The sequence below is a fragment of the Cyanistes caeruleus genome, chromosome 28 (genome assembly GCF_971803275.1).
Source record: "Cyanistes caeruleus chromosome 28, bCyaCae1.hap1.1, whole genome shotgun sequence".
In the NCBI taxonomy this organism is placed as follows: Eukaryota; Metazoa; Chordata; class Aves; order Passeriformes; family Paridae; genus Cyanistes; species Cyanistes caeruleus.
The window spans coordinates 2,615,308-2,638,681 of NC_141728.1; the positions used below are offsets into that span (position 1 = coordinate 2,615,308).

Sequence of the window (23,374 nt, forward strand, 5' to 3'; positions counted from 1 at the left end):
CCAGAATGCCTCTGAGCTGTGGAAGCTGAGAGGGCATTCTCACCTTCCCTTTCTTTCCCCCCTGTGCTGCCAGGAAACCAAGCCCCCCTCTCTGCCCCTCTGCCCCTCTGTGGAGAATACTCCTACACCTTTGTGGCCATTTGAAGAAGTTGGTGTCTGTTATTTCTTATCTTGGGGTGTGTAACCTTGATTTGTAGAAAGTTTCTAAGATGTACTAGCTGTGAAAAATAATTGTTTCTCTCTGTGATGTTCCCTCCCTCCGAGAAACCCTGTTAAAAGAGACCCCCAGACCCCAAATCCTTTGTCTTTCGCCCTTTGGATTCCCCTTCACAGAAATAAACTGTGGAATGCAAACCAGGGAGAGAGTCCCCCCCTGATTTCTTTACTCGCTTGATAAGACTGGAATTCCTGAAGAAAATCAGTGAACCCCACAAACATCTGCTGGCTGGAAACCAGAGTGAAGAGAAACCTCATCCCTGAGCCAGCCGGGCCACTCCGGGAGCTTCCAGTCAACCTTTTTTTGGCCCAAATTCTGCCTTTCAGTGCCGAATCTCCCCCTTCTGGGTCTAAACTTCCCTTTTTTTGGGCACCCCATTCTCCTTTGTTGGTCCAAATTCCTGAGTTCTGAACCCATATTCCACTTTTTGTGTCCTTGTTTCCCACTAGATCCCAAATTCCCCTGTTTTGGTCCAAACTTCCCATTTGGGCACCCAAATTCCTCTTTTTTAGGCCAAAACTCTCCCTTTTAACACCAGATTTCCCCTTCTGGGTCCAAATTTCCCATCTGGGCACTCAAATACCTATTTTTTCTCATTTTAATTCCAATTTTTGGGTCCAAATTTCTCACCTGAGTGCCCAAATTCCTCCTTTTTGTTCCAGATTACCCCTTTTTGGTCCAAATTACCCCTTTTAGTCCAAATTTCTGATCTGGGGACTCAATTTTTTTTGGCCTGTTTAGGCCTAAATTCTCCCTTTTTGGATACAGACTTCCTTTACTTCTGGCCCCAAATCCCCTTTTTCATCCCCAATCTCCCTTTCTTGCCCCAAATTTCCCCCCTAGCTGCTGTTGGATCACCTGGGTTGACCTTTTAGCATCAGACTCCTTTTGTTTTAATCCAAACTCTCATTTTTATATCTAAACTACCCCTTTTTGCTGCTCAAACCCCCAGTTTTGGACCAAACTGTTCCTTTTAGGAGCCAAATTTTCCCTTCTTGGTCCGCATTTCCTATCTGGGCAACCAAATTCACCATTTTTTGGTCGAAATTTCCATTTTTTAAACCCAGATTCCCTTTTTGGCATCTAAATTTTCCACCTGAGCGCTCCATTTTCCCCTTTTTAGGTTCAAATTCTACATTTTGAGTGCAAATGTCCCACTAAGTGCCCACAATGTTGTTTTTTGTCCCCAAATTCCCACTTCTGAGCCCAAATTCTCACTTTTGGACCTAATCTCCCCATTTCTTTGGCCCAAACTCCCCTTTCTCATCCCAAATCTCCCTTTCTTGCCACAGATTTCCCCCCTGGCTGCCATTGGCTCACCTGGGTTGACCTTTTAGCATCAGAATCCCATTGTTTTAACCTAAACTCTCATTTTTACATCTAAACTGCCCCTTTTTGCTGATCAAACCCCCAGTTTTGGGCCAAACTGTTCTTTTTGGGAGACAAATTCCCCCTTCTGGGTCTACATTTCCCATCTGGGCACCCAAATTCACCTTTTTTTGAGCCCAAATTTCCATTTTTTGGACCCAAATTCCCATTTTTGGGTCCAACTTCCCCACCTGAGCACCCAAATTCTCCTTTTTTCAGCCCAAATTCTGCCTTTCAGCGCAAAAACTCCCCCTTTCTGGGTCCAAACTTCTCTGTTTTTGGGCATGACAATTCTCCTTTTTTCAACCCAGATTTCTGGGTTTTGGACTCATATTGTGCTTTTTGTGTCCAAGTTTCCCACTGGATCCCAAATTTCCCCAGTTTGGTCCAAACTTCCCATTTGGGTGCCCAAATTTTCCTTTTTTAGGCCAAAATTCTCCTTTTTGCCCCCAAACTCCTTTTTCCTGGCCTGAACTCCCCTTTTTCTTCCCAAATCTCCCCTTTTTGCCCCTCATTTCCCCCTGGCTTCCATTGGCTCACCTGAGTTGATCTTTAAGCATCAGACTCCCATTGTTTTTTTAATCCAAACTCTCATTTTTGGGTCTAAACTAACACTTTTCGTTTCTCAAACCCCCACTTTTGGGCCAAACTGTCCATTTTGGAACCACATTCCCCTTCTGGGTCCACATTTCCCATCTGGGCACACAAATTCTCCTTTATTGGGACCCAAGTCCCCATTTTTGGCCCCAAATTCTTCTTTTTGGGTCCAAATACCCTACCTGAGTTCCAAAATTTCTCCTTTTTAGGCCCAAATACTGCCTTTCAGTCCCAAATCTCCCATTTGGGGTCCAAATTTCCCATCTGAGCACCCAAATTCCCCTTTTCTTTGGCATAAATTCTCCTTTCCAGGGCCAGAAGTCCCCATTTTAGGCATAAACGTCCCACCTGAGGACCCAAATTCCTATTTATTGGGCCCAAACTATCCTGGTTTTGGACACAATCTCCCTTTTTTTCTGGCCCAAACTCCCCTTTTTCATCCCAAATCTCCCTTTCTTGCCCCAAATTTCCCCCTGGCTGCCATTGTCTCACCTGAATTGATCTTTTAGCGTCAGACTCCCATTATTTTTTTAATCCAAACTCTCATTTCTGTGTCTAAACTGCCCCTTTTTTTGGCTCACATTTCCAGTTTTGGGCCGAACTGTTCCGTTTGGGCCCAAATTCCCTCCTTTTCAAGTCCAAATGTCCCATCTGGGCACCCAATTTCCCCTTTTTAGGGCCCAATTTCTTCTTTCCTGGATCAAAATTCCCCTTTCTGGGCATAAATTTCCCACATGAGTGCCCAATTTCCCCTTTTTTAGCCCCTAATTCTCCCTTTCTGCACCAAAACTCTCACTTTTGGGTTCATATTTTACATCTGGGCACCCAAATCCCCCTTTTTAAGGCCCAAATTCTCCCTTTCTTAATCCACACTCCATTTTCTGCATCCAAATTTCCCACCTGTGTGCCCAATATCCCAATTTTTGGCCCAGATTCTCCTTTTCGGACCTAAACTCCCTTTTATTCTGGGCCCAAATTTCTCTTTTTCATCCCAAATCTCCCCTTTTTGACCCAAATTGCTGCCATTGGCTCACATGAGTTGACCTTCTAGCATCAGACTTTAATATTATTTTAAAACAAATCTCCTTTTTCTATCTAAACTAACACTTTTTGTTGCTCAAAGCCCCAGTTTTGGGCCAAACTCTTCCATTTTGGAACCACATTCCCCCTTCTGGGTCCACATTTCCCATCTGTGTCCCCAAATTCCCCTTTTTTGGGACCAAACTCCCCAGTTTTGGCCCCAAATTCTTCCTCTTTGGGTTCAAATACCCTACCCGAGTTCCCAAATTTCCCCTTTTTAGGTCTAAATTCTCTCTTTCAGCACCAAAACTCCCATTTGGGTCCAAATTTCCCATCTGAGCATCCAAATTCCCCTTTTTAGGCTCCAGATTCCCCTTTTGGCATCCACATTTCCTACCTGAGCACCTCAATTCTGCTTCTTTAGGCACATATTCTGCATTTCAGCACCAAAACTCCCCCTTCTGGGTTCAAACTTCCCTTTTTTCTGAGCCCCCCAAATCTCCTTTTTCCAGCCTAAAATTCTGGGTTTTGGACCCATATTCCAATTTTTGTGTCCAAGTTTCCCACTAGATCCCAAATTCCCCTGTTTTGGTCCAAACTTCGAATTTGTGCATCCAAATCTTCCTTTTCAGGCCCAAAATCTCCTTTTTGGACACAAACTCTTTTTTTTCTCTGGGCCAAACTCCCTTTTTTCATCCCAAATCTCCCTTTTTTGCCCCAAAGTTCTCCCCGGCTGCCATTGGCTCACCTGGGTTGAACTTTTAGGCTCAGACTCCCATTATTTTTAAACTAAACTCTCATTTTTATATCTAAACTGCCCCTTTCTGTTGCTCAAACCCCACTTGTGGGACACACTGTTCCTTTTGGAGCCAAATTCCCCCTTTTTTGGGTGGAAATGTCACATCTGGGCACCCAAATTCCTCTTTTTAGGGCCCAAATTATTTATTCCTGGACCCAGATTCCCCTTTCTGGGCACAAATTTCCCACCTGAGTGCCCAATTTTCCCCTTTTTGGGCCCTAATGCTCCCTTTCAGCACCAAAACCCCCACTTTTGGATCTAAATTTCCCATCTGGGCACCCAAATTCCCCTTTTTCCTGGCCCAAATTCCCCTTTTTGGACCCAAACTCTCTTTTTTTCATGCCAAATGTCTCTTTTTCATCTCAAATCTCCCCCTTTCACCCCAAATCGCTGCCATTGGCTCACCTGAGTTGTCCTTTTGGCAGCAGACTTTAATATTTTTTTGAAAACATAATCTCCTTTTTGGGTCTAAACTGCCCCTTTTTGTTGCTCAAACCCCCAGTTTTGGGCCAGACTGTTCCATTTTGGAACCACATTCCTCATTTGGTCCAAATTTCCCCCCGGTCACCCAAATTCCCCTTTTTTGGGACCCAAGTCCCCAATTTTGGGCCCAAATTCTTCCTTTTTGGGCACAAACTCCCTTTCATTCTGGCCCCAAATCCCTTTGTCATCCCAAATCTCCCTTTCTTTCCCCAAATTTTCCCCCTGGCTGCCGTTGTCTCACCTGGGTTGACATTTTAGCATCAGACTCCCATTTGTTTTAATCCAAACTCTCATTTTTACACCTAAACTGCCCCTTTTTGCTGATCAAACCCCCAGTTTTGGCCCAAACTGTTCTTTTTGGGAGCAAAATTTCCAATTTGGGGTCCAAATTTCCTGAATGGGCACCCAAATTCCCCTTATTTTGTGCCAAAATTCTCCTTTCCTGGCCCAAATTCCCCTTTCTGGGCACATTTTTTTTACCTGAATGTCCAATTTCCCCTTATTTTGGCCCTAATTCTCCATTTCTGCACCAAAACTCTCACTTTTGCATTCAAATTTTACATCTGGGCACCCAATTTCCCCTTTTTTTCCTGGCCCAAATTCTCCCTTTCTTAATCCACACTCCATTTTCTGCCTCCAAATTTCCCACCTGTGTGCCCAAATTACCCATTTTTGGCCCAGATTCCCCTTTTTAGACCCAAACTCCCTTTTTTCCTGGCCCAAATTTCTCTTTTTCCGCCCAAATCTCTCTTTTTTGCCCCAAATTGCTGCCATTGTCTCACCTGAGTTGACCTTTTAGTGTGAGACTCCAATTGTTTTTTTAATCCAAACTCTCATTTTTGGGTCTAAACTCCCCCATTTTATGGCTCAAACTCCCAGTTTTGGGCCAAACTGTTCATTTTGGAGCAAATTTCCCCCATTTCTGGGTCCAACTGTCTCATCTGGGCACCCAATTTCTCCCTTTTTGGTCCCAAATTCTCCTTTCCTGGTCCCAAATTCCCCTTTCTGGGCCCAAATTTCACACCTCAGTGACCAATTTCCCCTTTTTAGGCCCAAATTTCTCTTTTTCAGCCCAAATCCCCCCTTTTTGAACCAAATTGCTGCCATTGGCTCACCTGACCTTTTAGCGTCAGACTAAAGGCTTTAAGACTTATTAATGACTTTAATATTATTTTAAAACATAATCTCCTTTTTGGGTCTAAACTGTAAGAGACGCTTCGGGGGTGGGCGGTCTGAGACACGGCAGAGACCTCTCTAGTCGAGTTAGGTGTCAGTAGTTTATTCCAGGGCGTGGGAGAGAGAGATCCCTGCTAGGAGCCAGCAGATAGAGCTCAAAGCAGGCTCGGAGAGAACAATACCAAAGGGGTAAAATATGAATACAGGAGCTCAGGATTTAAGATTTCTAAGAAAGAGAGGAACAGAACAGAAGTGAGAGAGCCGGGAAAAAGAGGGGATAAAGAAGAGCAGGAAAGAGAGAACAGCAAGAGTGTAGAAAGTGTGAGGCAAAAAGGCTAAGAGAAACAAGAGAGAGCCAAGAGAGAGCCAAGAGAGAGCCAAGAGAGACTAAGCAAGAGCGTAGCAAAAGAGTTCTCTTTTACAATTACTTATATAATCTATACATTGAATATGCTATTCCTTTACTGACCAATCTTTCTAAGTATACTAATACAGTAACATTTGTGTGTGACCTATAGAAATTGCTGATTTTGCATATTTTTAGCTATCTCAGGGGTCCTTCAGACCTTTCCTTATAAGGCTGGGGAGAGGGCCCTCAGCTTGGTTTTATTGCGGGAAAGAATGTGTTCTGGCATACCAGACCAGTTTATTTGAATTATACAAACCGTGCTTTCATTTGTATTTCTTCCTTAGCCTTTCTGGCTAAAGAGTCATATTTATAATTTCTTTCTAATTCTACCTTCCCAACACTAAACTGTCCCTTTTTGTTGCACAAACCCCCAGTTTTGGGCCAAACTGTTCTATTTTGGAACCACATTCCACTTTCTGGATCCATATTTCTCACCTGGGCACACAAATTCACCTTCTTTGGGATCAAAGTCCCCAGTTTTGGCCCCAAATTCTCCTCTTTGTGTCCAAATACCCTACCTGAGTTCCAAAATTTCCCCTTTTTAGGCCCAAATTCTCCCTTTCAGCACCAAAACTCCCATTTGGGTCCAAATTTCCCATCTGAGCACCCAAATTCCCCTTTTTTAGGCTCAAATTTTCCCTTCCTGGGCCAAAAGTCCCCATTTTAGGCATAAACTTCCCACCTGAGGACCCAAATTCCTATTCATTGGGCCCAAATTCTCCCCTTTTGGACACAAACTCCCTTTTATTCTGGCCCCAAATCCCCTTTTTCATCCCAAATATCCCTTTCTTGCTCCAAATCTCCCCCCTGGCTGCCATTGGCTCACCTGGGTTGACCTTTTAGTATCAGACTCCCATTATTTTTTTAATCCAAACTCTCATTTTTACATCTAAACTGCTAGTTTTTGATGCTGAAACCCCAAATTTTGTATCACACGGTTCCTTTGGGAGCCAAATTCCCCATTCTGGGTCCACATTTCCCATCTGGGCGCCCAAACTCACATTTTTTGGTTCCAAGCTTCCCATCTGGGCACCCAAATTCCTATTGTTTGGCCCAAATTCTGATTTTTGGGTCCAAATTTCTCACCTGAGTACTCAAATTCCACTTTTTTAGGCTCTCATTTGCTCACCTGGGTTGACCTTTAAAGTCAGTCTCCCAATTTGTTTGGATTCAAACTCTCATTTTTACTGAGATCTAAACAGCCCCTTTTTCTGTCTCAAACCCCCAATTTTGGGCCAAACTTTTCCTTTTCCAGCCAAATTCTTCTTTTTAGGTCTCAATTTCCCATCTGGGCACCTGTGAAAAATGACATTCACTTTCCTGGTCAATTTTGCAAGGTTTAGTAAGAAAGTCAGAAGGAGAAAAAGACAATAAAGCAAAGGGTTAAAAGGGCCGGGTGCTTGGCCCTCTGCCAAGAGCACCCCTGGTGTTTTGGAAACACCCTTTATATCCCATTTCTATTGCATCACCTGATGCATATTCATAGACTTTATGCATATTCAAACTTTCCCATTAACTACTTTACATTTCCCAGGAACTGTTTAGCATGGCCACTCCTTGGGTCCGCCTTTTTACAGCATGCCTGTGTCTTGGCTTGTGGTTTTAATCCTCTTCTTCTCACCTTTGAATTTGGGCCTTGGCTCCTTCTTTGCACAGCCGCTGAGTGTTGATGGCAGCAGGGTCCCCATCATCTGTTCACTGGAGTTATCCCAACTGAGCAGACAGTTCAAACATCCTCTATCGACTGTTACAGCAAAGCCATTGGAACGTGATACATACAGCATTCATCTGAATCCTTGTGAAAAGCCAATATTATAATATGTATTTATAACAGCTTCTAGGAAATGCACATTCCTGTGATAAAGGATGTATTTTATTCCTGCTCTCTTTGGAGCAGAGGTGATTGCAGCATTCTGTGATTGATATTGACCCAGGGTCTCTCCTCAGGAGGTCTGGCCTGCTCAGAGAAGCTGTGCCTTGAGGTGTGAGCCAGAGTGGACAACCTTGCTCCACATTCCCCAAGCCCATCCTCTGTGTCCTCCCTCACCTGGGACCTGCTTTGCTTGGAGAGCTGCCTGCACTCAGGAAAGAGAGGTTTTTCCCTTATTTTTTTTTTTTTTAAGCAATCTGAAACTCCTAAACTCCTAAGTTGAAAACAGACCCACTCCTCAAGTGTGTGCAAACCCAAGGGGCCACCTTATAATATAATAAATGACTTTTTTTAAACTTAATTGAGATTTTTATAGTTCTGTATTGTCAGCGCAGGTGTAGCAATTTGTAATAAATGACATTTTTCAACTGGAATTGATTCATGTGTATTTGTAGCTCAGCTGTGCAGCTGCAGCAATCTGCAAGCAATGACATTTATCAGCTGAGATGGGTGGTTTGTGATTTGTGCTCTCCAAAGCAATGGGCAGAAGGAAATGCCATGACGCTGGAGGATTTTGGTGATGAAAATCTCCAGCCACGCCCAGCACATGCCCCACTTGCGCTCAGGCTGGGCAAGGAAAGCGCAGATTTGGGATGGCAGCAGAGCCACACGTTGGCTCAGAACTCGCTGCACAGGCCTGCTGAGAAAACTCTGGGACTCTGCTGCGCGTACAACTCCAAGCAGGAGGCAGCGGGGCAGGAGAAAGCATTCACAATGAAAAAACAAAGAGAAATTGTGTCCAAACAGATGTGAGGATACTCTGGGAGATTGATCAAATGCTCTAACTCAGCACTGCCTGGGCTCATCTTCAGCAAAACTAGTTTGTTCAAAGCTGAACACCTTCCAGGAAAGAGAGATTGCTCTATCTTTGGTTCAGGAATGGCACGGTGACCAATCCCAGGTCACTCGGTCCATTTGCACCCAACACCAATGTGATGGATGGCAAAAATGGCATTTATTGCTGGAGAATTTGACACTTTATAACCTAGGTTCACAGTGTCACTCCCATCTGCTTTCATCACAGCTAGGTGCTATTGGCTAATTACGGGGGTCATTACCATAAACTATGGAGGAGGGGGGTGACTCCATCTTTCCGTTACATCCCGATATCTTCCGACCGCCGGGCCCTAGCTGACCACATTTCCCCCCTCCTAATGCTTAACTAAATTTGCTAGAATATGAGTTGTATTAGTCTTCTAAGTTCTAATGTTATTTTATGTATATCTGTTTTTAATCATTTTATCTAATTTATCTCTATTATGAAAAGTTTTAAAAGTAGACATAATAGACTTGAGTAAAAATATAAGGTGCACTATACTTAAGTAAAAAGGTTAAAGACTTATTAAATCGACACCACAGTGTTTCATTAACAAACAATAAGGCACAGGAGGTGACCAAGTGCATTCTTGGAGCATCTGCTGTCTTTCTACAAACAGGATGTTGACCCTCTCTAATTGGCTCTTGACAAAAGACACAAGCTTATTTAAAACATGGTCCAAAGTTTAGCACCAGTAAGATCATTTCGATTGGCCCGATCAGAGTGGACACCAGGCTGGTCAGCCACGGAGACTGGTTAAACAGCGATTCAAACCACCCTTGTTGGGCCTCTCTATCTCTCTTTCTCTGGGCTAATCTTTCCCTCAGTTCAGCCATAGAATCTCTGACCGCTCCGGTGTGATCAGCATAAAAGCAACACTCTTCTTTCAGGGCGGCACAGAGGCCTCCTTGCTGCATTAGCAGAAGTTCTAGCCCACATCTATTTTGTAAGACAACCTCAGAGAGTGAGGACAGTGACTTCTCTAAAAGAAAGATGGATCTTTCAATCCTCTGCAGGTCCTCATCGATCGTCATCTGCAGCTGAGAGAACCCTTGCTGTTGGCTGTCTCGTTAGGGACTTTTGGATTAGGTTCTTTTTCCCTTTCAACTGAAGATTGAGGAGAGAGAGGCACTTTTCTCTTGTTCAGTCTCAGTTGTTTATTCTTCTCTTATCAGCATTACAAGGTACAAGGAGCTATGTGCACTATGATAGAAAAGGGTAAAATGGCTAACAAAGATCGTCTTCAGGTCTTTAATATGTCAATTTACCCAATTAACAGATGCCAACTAAATTATTTTTCTTAGTGATCCAAAGACCCAACACCTGTGCGCTGCACTGCGACATTTTTTACCCAATCACTTACTACTACCCAAAAACCCTTAAGAGAAGAATATGAAGAAGAAAGGAGAAGGACAAGAGACAACACCCTAAATCCTGCATCTTGTCTCCTGTTCTCTAAACTACTTTTTCACCCAGTGATTTAAGAAACTTTCTAATCTACACACTTATACTTTTCCTATCTAGCTTTAACATTTGTTTTCATGTATCACCATGAAAACATGCTCATGAATTTCATGTCATATGAAATTCAGTGTTTCTTTGAATCCTAGAACTAAGTATTAGAAACAAGGGCACACACTCTGTATCCCAGACTCCAACACCAGAGTGAGCTAGTGAGGAAAATGCCTGGCCTGGCTGGGCAGGGAGCTTTTGCAGGAACTCAGGAAAAAGATGAGGGTGCATCACCTTTGGACAGAGGGACAGGCAACTCAGGAAAAGTTTAAGGATGTCATTAGGTCCTGCAGGAAGAAAAGAAGAGAGGTGAAAGCTGAATTAGAGCTTAACGTTGCCGCTTCTGTGAAGGATAATATATCACATCTCACGGGAGCTGATCTGGCTCTGTCACTGGGGCCTGCACAGGAGTGGGTCACACTCCAGGAGCAGGATGAGCCCAGCTGTGACTAGAGTACTCTACGGGTTTTAGCTGTCACTCTGCTCTGAGGAGGCAAGGACAAGAGGGAGGTCTTTTGCATGGGATAATAGAGGATTTATTGCTCTGGGGAATGCTGGGGACAAAAGACAGAAAATGTGAGTGTGCAACAGCTGAAATAGGGAGGTGGTTCAAAGGGAGGGTCCAAAGCATCAGCTAATCAGAGATATCCTGGGGAGGGTAAAAGGCAGGGTTCACAAAATCATCATCCAATTGGGGCCCAAAGCACCAAGGATCCACTGTGACACTGCAGGGCCCAAAGCACCAAGGATCCACTGTGACTCCACGGAGTGTCATGGAACCGTGGAGACCATTGTGACACTGCAGGGCCTCATGGAACCATTCTGACACCAAGCTGGCTGGGAGTGTGGATGTGCTGGAGGGCAGGAGGGCTCTGCAGAGGCACCTGGACAGGCTGGATGCAGGGCCCAAAGCCAACAAGGTGAGGTTGAACAAGACCAAGTGCCGGCTCCTGCACTTTGGCCACAACAAGGCCTGCAGTGCTCCAGGCTGGGGCCAGAGTGGCTGGACAGCGGCCAGGCAGAAAGGGAGCTGGGGCACTGATGGACAGCAGGCTGGACATGAGGCAGCAGTGTGCCCAGGTGGCCAAGAAGGCCAATGGCCCCTGGCCTGCATCAGGAATGGTGTGGCCAGCAGGAGCAGGGCAGGGATTCTTCCCCTGTGCTGGGCACTGCTGAGGCCACACCTCGAGTGCTGTGTCCAGTCCTGGGCCCCCAATTGAGGAAGGCCATGGAGGGGCTGGAGCGTGTCCAGAGAAGGGCAACAAGGCTGCTGAGGGGTCTGGAGCACAAGTCCTGTCAGGAGTGGCTGAGTGTGGTGGGTTTTAGCTCTAGCTAAAATCACGAGAGTACTCCCTTCTTTCTTGCTGTGAAATATGTATGAGGAGAAGGGCAAAACAGGCTTAAAACTGAATAGGAATAAATAAACTTTATGAACAGGTCTACAAGAATAAGAAACAAGAATAAAACCTCCAGAAACCTTTCCTCCTCCTACACCCAACTTTTCCTTTCCCAAGTGACACGGCAGAGACAAAACGTGGGATGTTAAAGCTGTGCCAGCTATACAATAGTCTTTTCATCAGTCTGTGCAGGGAGAGGAGTTTTCTCTTGTCATGCCATGGAGAGTTCTCCACAAGAAACAGTTTTCTTGTGCCTTTTCATTTCTACAAATGGCAGTCACCTGGGCAAAACTCTGTTCTCAGGGAGATTCCCAGGGACCTTGTTTGATTGCATATAAGGCTGCCCAGTTCATGGTTTCAGGTCCAGCCCTCTCCACTCCCTTCACTCTCCACTCCTGGCAGCTTTCTGACTTTCTCCTTGCACTTGTCTGATTTGGATCCCATGGTGGGTCCTGCAGAGGAAAGTATTCTTTTCCATCCATTTGTCATGTTTTCTAATGGTCCTCTGCCAGGTCCCCTGCTGGTTTTAGAACCAATTGTTTCTCAGTTTTGGTTAATGCATCTAGTAACAATTGTTTGTCCCTTCAATCTGGGTTATGTTGTTTGACTATATATCATAAACATTTGGCATTGTTTACTGGGTCACTCTGATAATCCTTTGTGACCATTTCTCTGGCCTCTCTGTCGAGAGGAGAAAAGGGTTCCTTAACTACCATTGTCCCTTCTGGTGCTATTGCTTCCCACAAGGGTGCCTGTAGTCCCTGCTTTCTGCTCCGAGATGCAATCGGGCTACCTGGGGGTGTTGGGGCTGATGCCCCCTTAAAGCTGTCGGGAGGAGGTGGAGGGGAAATGGAGCTTGCAGGTGTGGAGGGGGCAGAGGGGCAAATGGAGCTTCCAAGTGCACCTCTTCCTCCTGCTGCCTCCTAAAGGGAGGGCTGATTAAATGAGTACAGTTCTGTTCTTGCTGGGCTGCTGCTGGATAGGCCTTACTCAGCCTGATGCACCTCTGGCCGAGGCTGCAGCTCCAACAGCACCGTTTGAGCTTCCCTTTGTTGGCCTGATTTTCTTTCTCAAGGGCCAACACCAAAGGACCAGAGGGGACTTTGATCCCACAGTCCCTCTGCCATTCAGGGTTATTCCAGAGGGAGAAAAACATATCACAACCCAAAAGCTCATCCCACTTCCCCTGGTGTCTAAGGAAAAGCATGAACTGCTATAGATGTACAAAATGCTCACGGTGAGAGACTTCTGCAGGGTCAAGCTGTTCAGGTATAAGCAATTTATTATTTGGGTAGAGGGAGGAAGAGACCCGTTTCTGCTGCCAGCCTCGGCGTACACATGGTCAGGGAGGGAGAGAGACTGGAGAGGGAAGAGCAAGAGCCAGGGGTAAGAGAGTGGGGAGGACAAGAGAGGAGAGCTTAAAGAGAGAGAGGGGGGAACAAACGAGTGAAGTTCCTGTTACAATACATTATAGCCGTTTCCATAATGAAGGTTCTAATTTCCAGTAACCAACCACAACAACATACACCCAGTAAAGGATTTACATATAGCTTTTAAGAATTACTACATTACCATACAGTGTTACATTTCAAACTCTAAAAGCTTTACAAATTCCTCTCTTCCTGCTTGACTTTTGGATTCTCTGTCTGCTGAAGGACATTGTTTCATCAACAGGGATTCTCCTTTAGCTGGCTAAGCTATTGTTCTGTGGTTATACACTAACCTGTACTCAGCATTTTATGACTCAAAGCAAGCTTTCATTTCTATTTCCATTCTAGGCTTCATATTTTCAGAATCTTTGGCTAAATAATCATATTCATAAAGTTTTCCTCTTTCATCTTCTCCAACACTTTTTGTTGCTTAAACCCCCTGTTTTTGGTCAAACTGTTCCATTTGGGAGCCATATTTTCCCTTCTGGGTCCACATTTCCTATCTGAGCACCCAAATTCTGGGTTTTTAGGCCCAAAATCTTCCTTTCAGTGTTGAAACTCCCCCTTCTGGGTCCAAACTTCACTTTTTTGGGTGCCCGAATTCTCCTTTTTTGGTCCAGATTTCTAAGTTCTGAACACATATTCCATTTTTTGTGTCCATGTTTCCCACTAGATCCCAAATTCCCCTGTTTTGGTCCAAACTTCCCATTTGGGCATCCAAATTCCTCTTTTTTAGGCCAAAATTCTCCCTTTTAACACCAGATTTCCCATCTGGGTCCAAATTTCCCATCTGGGCACCCAAATACCTATTTTTTCTCATTTTAAATCCACTTTTTGGGTCCAAATTTCTCACCTGAGTGCCCAAATTCCTCCTTTTTGTTCCAAACTACCCCTTTTTGGTCCAAATTACCCCTTTTTGGTCCAAATTTCCCATCTGAGCAACCAAATTCCCCCTTTTTAAGCCCAAATTCTCCCTTTTTGGACACAAACTTCCTTTCATTCCGGCACCAAATCCCCTTTTTCATCCCAAATCTCACTTTCTTGCCCCAAATTTCCCCCTGGCTGCCATTGGCTCACCTGGGTTGACCTTTTAACATCAGACTCCCATTGTTTTAATCCAAATTCTCATTTTTACATCTAAAGTGCCCCTTTTGCTGCTCAAACCGCCAGTTTTGGGCCAAACTGTTCCCCTTTCAGGGTCCACATTTCCCACCTGGGCACCCAAATTCCTCTTTTTTTGAGCCCAAATGGGAAATTTTTGGACCCAGAGTTCCCCTTTTGGGCCCAAATTCCCTACCTGAGCACCCAAATTCTACTTTTTTAGGCCCCAATTCTACCTTTCATTGTCAATACTCTCCCTTCTGCATCCAAACTTCTATTTTTTTGGGCATGCCAATTTTCCTTTTTTCAGCCCAAATTTCTGGGTTTTAGACCCATATTCTGCTTCTTGTGTCCATGTTTCCCACTAGATCCCAAATTTCCCCAGTTTGGTCCAAACTTCCCATTTGGGCACCCAAATTTTCCTTTTTTAGGCCAAAATTCTCCTTTTTGCACCCCAACTCCTTTTTCCTGGCCTAAAATCCCCTTTTTCATCCCAAATCTCCCCTTTTTTTCCACAAATTTACCCCCTGGCTGCCATTGGCTCACCTGAGTTGACCTTTTAGTATGAGACTCCAATTGTTTTTTTAATCCAAACTCTCATTTTTGGGTCTAAACCAACACTCTTTGTTGCTCAAACCCCCACTTTTGGGCCAAACTGTCCATTTTGGAACCACATTCCCCCTTCTGGGTTCAGATTTCCCATCTGGGCAGAAAAATTTTCTGGTTTTGGGATTAAAGTACCCATTTTGGCCCCAAATTCTTCTCTTTGGGTCCAAATACCCTACCTGAGTTCCCAAATCTCCCCTTTTTAGGCCCAAAGTCTGTCTTTCAGCCCCAAAACTCTCATTTGGGGTCCAAATTTCTCATCTGAGCAACCCAATTCCCCTTTTTTTAAGCCCAAATTCTCCTTTCCTGGGCCAGGAGTTCCCATTTCAGGTACAAACTTCCCAGCTGAGGACCCAAATTCCTATTTTTGGGCCCAAACTGTCCTTGTTTTGGACACAATCTCCCCTTTTTTCTCTGGCCCAAACTCCTCTTTTTCATCCCAGATCTCCCTTTCTTGCCCCAGATTTCCCCCCTGGCTGCCATTGGCTCACCTGGCTTGACCTTTTAGCATCAGACTCCCATTGTTTTAATCCAAACTCTCATTTTTACATCTAAACTGCCCCTTTTTGTTGCTCAAACCCCCAGTTTTGGCCCAAACTGTCCTTTTGGGATCCAAATTCCCCCTTCTGGGTCCACATTTCCCATCTGGGCACCCGAATTACCCTCTTTTTGGTTCTGATTTCCATTATTTTGGACCCAAATTCCCCTTTTGGCTTCCAAATTTCCCACCGGAGCAACCAAAATCTGCATTTTGAGGCTCAAATTCTGCCTTTCAGTGCCAAAACTCCCCTTTCTTGGTCCAAACTTCCCTTTTTTTCAGCACCCTACTTCTCCTTTTTTCAGACAAAATTTCTGGGGTTTTGACCCATATTCCACTTTATGTGCACAAATTCCCCCTTTTTTGGGTGCAAAGTCCCTTTTTGGGCCCTAACTTCCCACCTGGGTGCCCAAATTCCTCTTTTTTAGGCCAAAATTCTCCTTTTTAACACCAGATTCCTCCTTCTGGCTCCAAATTTCCCACCTGGGAGCCCAAATTCTCCTTTTCTTGGGCCCAAGTTCCTCTTTTTTTGGCCCTAATCCTTTTTTTTTTTTAGGCCCAAATTTCTTTTTTTCTCACCCAAAGCCTCTCTTGCAGAATCCAAATTCCCATTTCTGGGTCCACATTTCCCATCTGGGCACCCAAATTCCTATATTTAGCCTCAAATTCCCCATTATGGCTCCACATTTCCCACCCAATATTCCCCCTTTTTCAGCCCAGATTCTCCCTTCCAGCACCAAAACTCCCTCTTTGTGGCCCAAACTTCCCCCCTGGCAGTGGAGGCAGCCCAGTCCTCTGCCAGGCTCCCGCCCTGGAGATCTGCCCCCTCAGGTGAGACCAAAGCACCGAGTGACGGTGACTGAGCTGTGGAGCCCTTCCTGCCTCAGGAGCCCATGTTATCTCCCTGGTAACTCCTGGCCATCTTATCCCGCTCCCAGACCCTTGGTCCCCTTCCCGATTGCCCCCTCCCCTATAAAAACCCCGGCTTTTGCCCAGTTCAGCTTGGCCCATCCCTGCCCCCTTGGCTGAGGCCTGCATTAAAGGCTCTCTGTGGAACGCCACATGGCCTCGCGTCTCTGCTCTGCGTCGGCAGGGGAACCCCTGCAGGGAGCTGGCTGGGCTGAGCAGAGCTGAGCACAGAGCAGAAATGGCTTCTCAAAGAGCTGAAAGATCACCTGAAGCCTCTGCCCGTGCTCCTGAGGGTTCCCCCTGCCTGGAAACTGCCTGGAAACCCCGGACGGCGGCTCCTACCCGGGACGTCTCTCTGGGATTTGTTGTGGCAGAGCTGGGGGATGGAGAGACCCCCAGACCCAGCCACAACATCTGGGCACAAAAATTCCTCTTTTTTGACCCCAAATTTTCTATTTTTGGGCCAAAGCTCCCTTTTTCTGGGCCAAAATCCCCTATTTCATCCCAAATCTCCCTTTCTTGCCCCAAATTTCCCCCCAGGCTGCCATTGGCTCACCTGCATTGACCTTTTAGCATCAGACTCCCATTTTTTAAATCCAAACTCTAATTTTTGGGTATAAACTTCTACTTTTTGTGGCCCCAGTTTTGGGCCAAACTGTTCCTTTTGGAAGGCAAATTCTCTCTTTTCAGATCCACATTTCCCATCTGGGCACCCAAACTCCCCTTTTTGAGTCCAAACATCCTATCTGGGCACCCAAATTCCTATTGTTTGGCCCAAATTCTGATTTTTGGGTCCAAATTTCTCACCTGAGTACTCAAATTCCCGCTTTTTAGGCCCTCATTGGCTCACCTGGGTCGACATTTCAAGTCAGACTCCCATTTGTTTTAAACCAAACTCTCATTTTTACATCTGAACTGCGCCTTTTTTTTGCTCAAACCTTCAATTTTGGGCCAAACTGTTCCTTTTCCAGCCAAATTCCCCTTTTTGGGTCCAAATATCCCATCTGGGCACCTGTGAAAAACAACATTCACTTTCCTGGTCAGTTTTAAAAGGTTTAATAAGAAAGTGAGTAGGAAACAAAAACAATAAAGCAAAGGGTTAAAAAGGCCGGGTGCTTGGCCATCTGACAAGAGCACCCCTGGTGTTTTATCCCATTTCTATTGCATCACCTGATGCATATTCATAGACTTTATGCATATTCAAACTTTCCCATTAACTACTTTACATTTCCCATGAACTGTTTAGCATGGCCACTCCTTGGGTCCCCCTTTTTAGAGCATGCCTGTGTCTTGGCTTGTGGTTTTAATCCTCTTCTTCTCCCCTTTGAATTTGGGCCTTGGCTCCTTCTTTGCACAGGTGCTGAGTGTTGATAGCAGCAGGGTCCCCATCATCTGTTCACTGGAGTTATCCCAACTGAGCAGACAGTTCAAACATCCTCGATCGACTGTTACAGCAAAGCCATTGGAACGTGGTACATACAGCATTCATCTGAATCCTTGTGAAAAGCCAATATTATAATATGTATTTATAACAGCTTCTAGGAAATGCACATTCCTGTTCTAAAGGATGTATTTTATTCCTGCTCTCTTTGGAGCAGAGGTGATTGCAGCATTCTGTGATTGATATTGAGCCAGGGTCTCTCCTCAGGAGGTCTGGCCTGCTCAGAGAAGCTGTGCCTTGAGGTGTGAGCCAGTGTGGACAACCTTGCTCCACATTCCCCAACCCCATCCCCTGTGTCCTCCCTCACCTGGGACCTGCTTTGCTTGGAGAGCTGCCTGCACTCAGGAAAGAGAGGTTTTTCCCTTTTTATTTTGAAGCAATCTAAAACTCTGAGGTCTCATTGTTGGAAACAGACGCACTCCTCAAGTGTGTGCCAGCCCAAGGTGCCACCAAGGAGGTTCCCCTTCCCCAAGGCAGAACCCTGCAAGGAATGTTTGAGACCTTTGCACTCCTTGACTGAGGCCCTGCAGTGTCACAGAGGCCCCTGGGTTCCAGGAGGTTCTGCACTGTCCCAGTGGATATTTGGCTCCATGGAGCCCCACGGTGTCACAATGCTCTTTTTGGTGCCCCCAGGCCCTGATCTGTCACAATGGGCTTTTGGTTCCATGAGGTTCCGTCCTCAGCAATGGTCTCTGTAGTTCCAAAGTGTCACAAGGGCCCCTTGGTTCCAGGAGGTTCATTGGTGTCCCCATGGTACCTTGGCTCCATCAGGCATCCCAATGTCACAAGGGCCCCTTGGTTCCAGCAGGTTCCTGGAGCAGGACTTCCCCTGGGCCACAGAAGGGCTCCTCTGCTCTGTCCAGCAGCTGGGGCCATAACTCAGGGCATCTCCCCCTCACAGCAACTGGGGAGATAACCCAGGCCGCACATCTGTCCTGTCCTGACTTCTCTCTGCTGCCAGGGAGCTGCAGTTCCCAGCTGCCCAGAAACATCTTGCCTTGAGAGCAGCCTGAAGGGAGATGAGCCTTGGATTCTGGACTGACACACACTTCACTTTACAAACTAGAAAAGCTACACAAAACTTGCACAAAGCACAACTCTTCTGCATCGCCCCTGGAAACGGGCAGGGCTTCTGTGCCAAGCCTGGATGCATCTTGGTGCTTCCTTTCTGGAAGCTGAGGGAAAGAAAGGGCTCCAGGTGTGCTCCACCATCAATTGGGTGCTGAGTTCCATTGACTCCTAATCTGTGCCAGCTCTTCACGAGCTGTAATATAGGTAACTTGATTGTGCCCTGTGTTTGTATCCACTAGCACTTCTTTGGTTTATCCTGTGGAGGAAGCAGTCTGTTTAAAGTCTCTTGTCTGTTAATCTGGAGTCCATTCAGTAAATAATTCATTTTCTATTCGACCTAATGGGGTATTCTAAAGAACTTGGGAGCAAGAGCAATTTTCCAGTGCAGGTGGCCTGAAAGAGAGCTCCTGCCAGAAACCTGAGCATAGGCAGAACTTGGCTAAGCATCCACTCTATTTGTAATAATGTATTTCATTAAAAAAATACAGAGGGAGAAGTTAGTTTTTCCCATTTATTCTTTTCCTGTTTATGCACTGATATCAGCAATCCCCAGTTGATATTGATCCCCAGCACCTCCTCCTGCACTCTGAATAGATGTGAAAATCAAGACCCTTCATGGCTGACAATCCATCAGACTTTGTCCCTACCCCCACGCCACCAATTCCCTCATCCAAGCCCTGGCACTCAGAGCAGCCTTGTGCAAATCTGAGCTCCCTCCCCTCCAGGCTGTGCCTGCAGCTTTCAGCTCCTTGGCTCCAACTCCCACCTGCTTTCCTTGCAGAAGGAGCTGCCCCAGACACAGAGGGATGTTCATTCCTTGTCAGCAAACAAAGCAAGGGAAGGCACAGCTCCATCCAAACAAAAGTCATTCCTCTGCTGGGTATTCAATCCACTTTGCATAGCAGACAGTCTCAGTGCAATGGAAAACACCTTCTGTGCCCAGCACAGGTGCCAAGATGCCCCAAAGGCTCCGTGCCCCGATTCTGCCCAGATTTGCTCTTTGCACACACGAGGCACACGCTGAAGTCACAAGCTGCCTCCATGGCCAGAGGGAGGAAAAGAGAGAAAGTGGCTGAAGAGCTCTCTTGTGCAGAGCCACAGCTGCACTAATCCCAAACTGCTGGGATTGCTCCCAGCAACTTGATCCAACAGCCTCTGCAGCATCTGTTCCCCGGCTCAAAATCTGTCTGGATGGGCAGGCGCGAGGAGTGCTGGGGAATGGAGCCACATCCAGGGGTGTCCCCAGGGCTCAGGGCTGGGGCCAGCTCAGTTCAATCTCTTTATTGCTGCTCTGGCCCAGGGCACCCAGGGCCCCCTCAGGCAGCTGCCAGGGGAGCCCAAGCTGGGCTGTGTGGGAAATGCAGGCACAGAGAGCTCTCAGGGCCTTGAGCATACAGGCCCAGAGACAGAGATGGACACAGAGTTTGACCTGAGACCACGGGGAAGGCTTGGGACTTTACAACAGTGAAGCTGTACAAACATGAAGTAAGAGTAGAAGGCTGTAATTTAAGTCAAAATTTGTTTGACACATGCTTTCAGCAAGTAGAAATGCTTGCATTCTATAAGTGAATAAATATGTTCAGTAAGATAATAGAGATTTTGAAGTTTCACATATAACCTGTTCTAAAGTCAGTAAGGAATTACAGATACAGCAATGTAAGTTTCTGTAGTGTTCTATGATTGGATAAGAAAAGACACATTGCAGCAGCATCATGTGAGACAAAGCAATTGATGATTGGTTTATGAAGATGCTGCTGAGCTTTTGTGTGACTTGTTGATTGGTTAAAAAGTTTATAAATGAGATTGTAAATAGAATTTAGGTGGTTTCTGAGGTGATGATGTTGAATGTATAATCATAAGTGTCTCATCCTTCCCTGAGACTGATGGACTATGCAATAAAATACCTTTTCTAACATCACTCAGTTGGCCTTGTGTGCTCTGATCCCAATAGTCCTTTTCCTCATCTTTGGGAACCTTATCCCCCCAGTAAGGAATGGGGGCTGTCCTTAGTTAACCTCCTTTGCCATTAATGTATTGGTAACATTATTTTTATTATCCTTCACAGAAGCAGCCAGGTTAAGTCCTAATTGAGCTTTCACCTCTCTCATTTCCTTTCTGCATGACCTAAAGACATCCCTGAATATTTCCTGAGTTTCCTGCCCTTCGGTCCAAAGGTGATGTGTCCATGGTTTATCCTGAGTTCCTGGATAAGGCTCCATGCCCAGCCAGGCCAGGCATTTTCCTCACTCATTCATCTTTTGGCACACAGGGACAGGCTGCTCCTTCCCCCTTAAGTTTACTTTCCTGAGGTGTGTCCATCCTTCCTGGACCCCTTTGTTTTTAAGGGCTGTTTCCCTTACAAAAATCAGTACCTGATTCAGTTCTGCCCAAATCTGCATCCTGAATTGGCCAAAGTCTGCCCTCCATAATTCCAGTGTAGAAGTTTTGTTGCTGCCCCTCCTTCTGTCCCAGAATATTGAAAACTCGATGATTCCATGGTCACTGTACCCCAGGCAGCCTCTGACCACCACATCTCCCAGCAGCCCTTCTCTGCCTGTGAACAGCAGGAGACACAGCTTTCCTTGGCACTGGGAGTGTGCCCAAAATTTCCTAAAATCAAAACTGCTCAGCACCAATGCAGCATTGAGAAGCAGCATTCTTGATGTGGCCGGATGCTCGGGGGGACAGCTCCTCCCAAAGCCGGGCATGCTGAGCACAGGGAAGTTTCTGTTTCTATTCTGTATTTTGCACACCCCCATTCATTGATTGTCCCAGACTAAACATACATATGGTAATCATGAGCCCAAAATGATGAAGATATTTCCCCTCCCCTTTCCACATGCATTCTTCTGTGCTGGGGTCTCTCTGCTGGTCCCTGCTGGGGCTGGAGCCCAATGTTCCAGTGGGCCTGGCTGAGCTGGCAGGACACTGAGGCTGGAGAACTTCCAGTTCCCCTCCTTCCACCATGGGCATTGTGTGGTGTCCATGGGCCAGTGGGTTTGTGTCATGGGGTGACTTTACCTTTAAGATAGCTATAAGATGAGCTATGGAGATAGACAATAGTGTTCTGAAAAAACTCCTTTAATTCATGACAGAGTATATAGGGAGGAATAAAGTAGTTCAAAGTGTGGATTTTGAGCAAAAACTCTGTTCCAGTGAGATGCTGGAACAGAGTGAAGTGAAGATTTGAGGCCTTGAGGGGCAATGAGAAAACTTCTGTTTCCAGGGAGGCTCACAGAGACAGATGAAGAGAACTTTTGCCTTTGAATAACTCATCTTTAAAAATGACATCCCTGGACTCATTGACCCATACACACCTCAGAGTGATGTGAAATGGGAGGAGTGAACTGATGACAGGATTTCCAGGCAGCTGGCATCAAAGAAATAGAAAACTATAACGGAAATAGTTTTCTCGTGAGAAACCCCATAAATTAGCAGAAGAAGATTTCTGTTTCTCTACAATGACTGATGAAAAGACTCTAGCAGGAATTGGGACTGCTTTAAACACCAAAGTTCCAAAGTTTTTTGTCTCTATGTTGTTATGTGAACAAGAGAATGGTGGGGGATAAAGGAGTTTTCTGGAGGTTTATTCTGGTTTTCTTATTCTTGTAGTTTTGTTAATAAACTTTCTTTATTACTTTTAAGTTTTAAGCCTGTTTGGCTCTTGTTCTAATCCATATCTCACAGCAAGAACTAAGTAAGTTTTCTAGTGATTTTTAAGTTACTGCTTTACAACCACAACATTTATTTGGTGAATTGGCCAGGAAAAAGAAATTGGCAAATCTAAACCACTACAGTTTGGAGAAGGAGCAGTGTGTGCTCACCTGGGGTAGACAATTGATCATCTGGTGACATGAGGTGACAGAGTGGGCTGTGACATCACAGAGTCGGTTCTGTGAGGTCACTGAGCAGCTATGACATCATGGGCTGTCTCTGTGACATCACAGATCTAGCTGTGACATCACAGGGTGGAGGTCTGACATCACAGAGCAGACTGTGACATTACAATGTGGCTGTGTGACATCACAGAGTGGTTTGTGACATCAGAGACCAGTTGTGTGACATCACAGAGCAGGCTGTGAGGTTACAGAGCAGGCTGTGACATCACAGGGTGGAGGTCTGACATCATAGAGCAGGCAGTGACATCACAGAGTAGGGTGTGACATTACAATGTGGCTGTGTGACATCATAGAGTGGTTTGTGACATCACAGACCAGTTGTGTGACATAAAAGAGTGTGACATCACAGAAGAGGCTATGACATCACAGAAATGGCTGTGACATCACAGAATGTGCTGTGACATCATGGAGTAAATTGTGACATGAAAGAATTCACTGTGACATTACAATGTGGCTGTGTGACATCACAGAGTGGTTTGTGACATCAAAGACCAGTTGTGTGACATCACAGAGCAGGGTGTGATGTCACAGAGCAGGTTGTGACATCACAGGGCTGGCTGTGACATCACTGAACACACTATGACGTCATAGACGATTTGTGTGACGTCACAGAGCAGGTTGTGACATCACTGATTTGGCTGTGACATCACCATA

The 23,374-nt window shown here is 45.6% G+C and overlaps 2 protein-coding genes across 10 annotated transcripts in view; one reads left to right on the plus strand and one right to left on the minus strand.

Moving 5' to 3' along the window:
• Positions 1–23,374, plus strand: part of LOC147649038 (olfactory receptor 14J1-like) — a 122,617-nt gene that overhangs the window by 53,946 nt on the left and 45,297 nt on the right. The window contains exon 1 of one of the 8 annotated variants that reach the window (XM_086865052.1): positions 11,111–11,248. The exons of 6 other annotated variants lie outside the window; for them this stretch is intronic. The gene's annotated coding sequence lies outside the window, so the exon portion shown is untranslated. Of the gene's footprint in view, positions 1–11,110; positions 11,249–23,374 lie in introns of those variants that run through there. One more of the 8 variants, XM_086865053.1, reaches the window with a different exon arrangement.
• Positions 1–23,374, minus strand: part of LOC147649040 (uncharacterized) — a 636,047-nt gene that overhangs the window by 23,400 nt on the left and 589,273 nt on the right. The window lies entirely within an intron of this gene.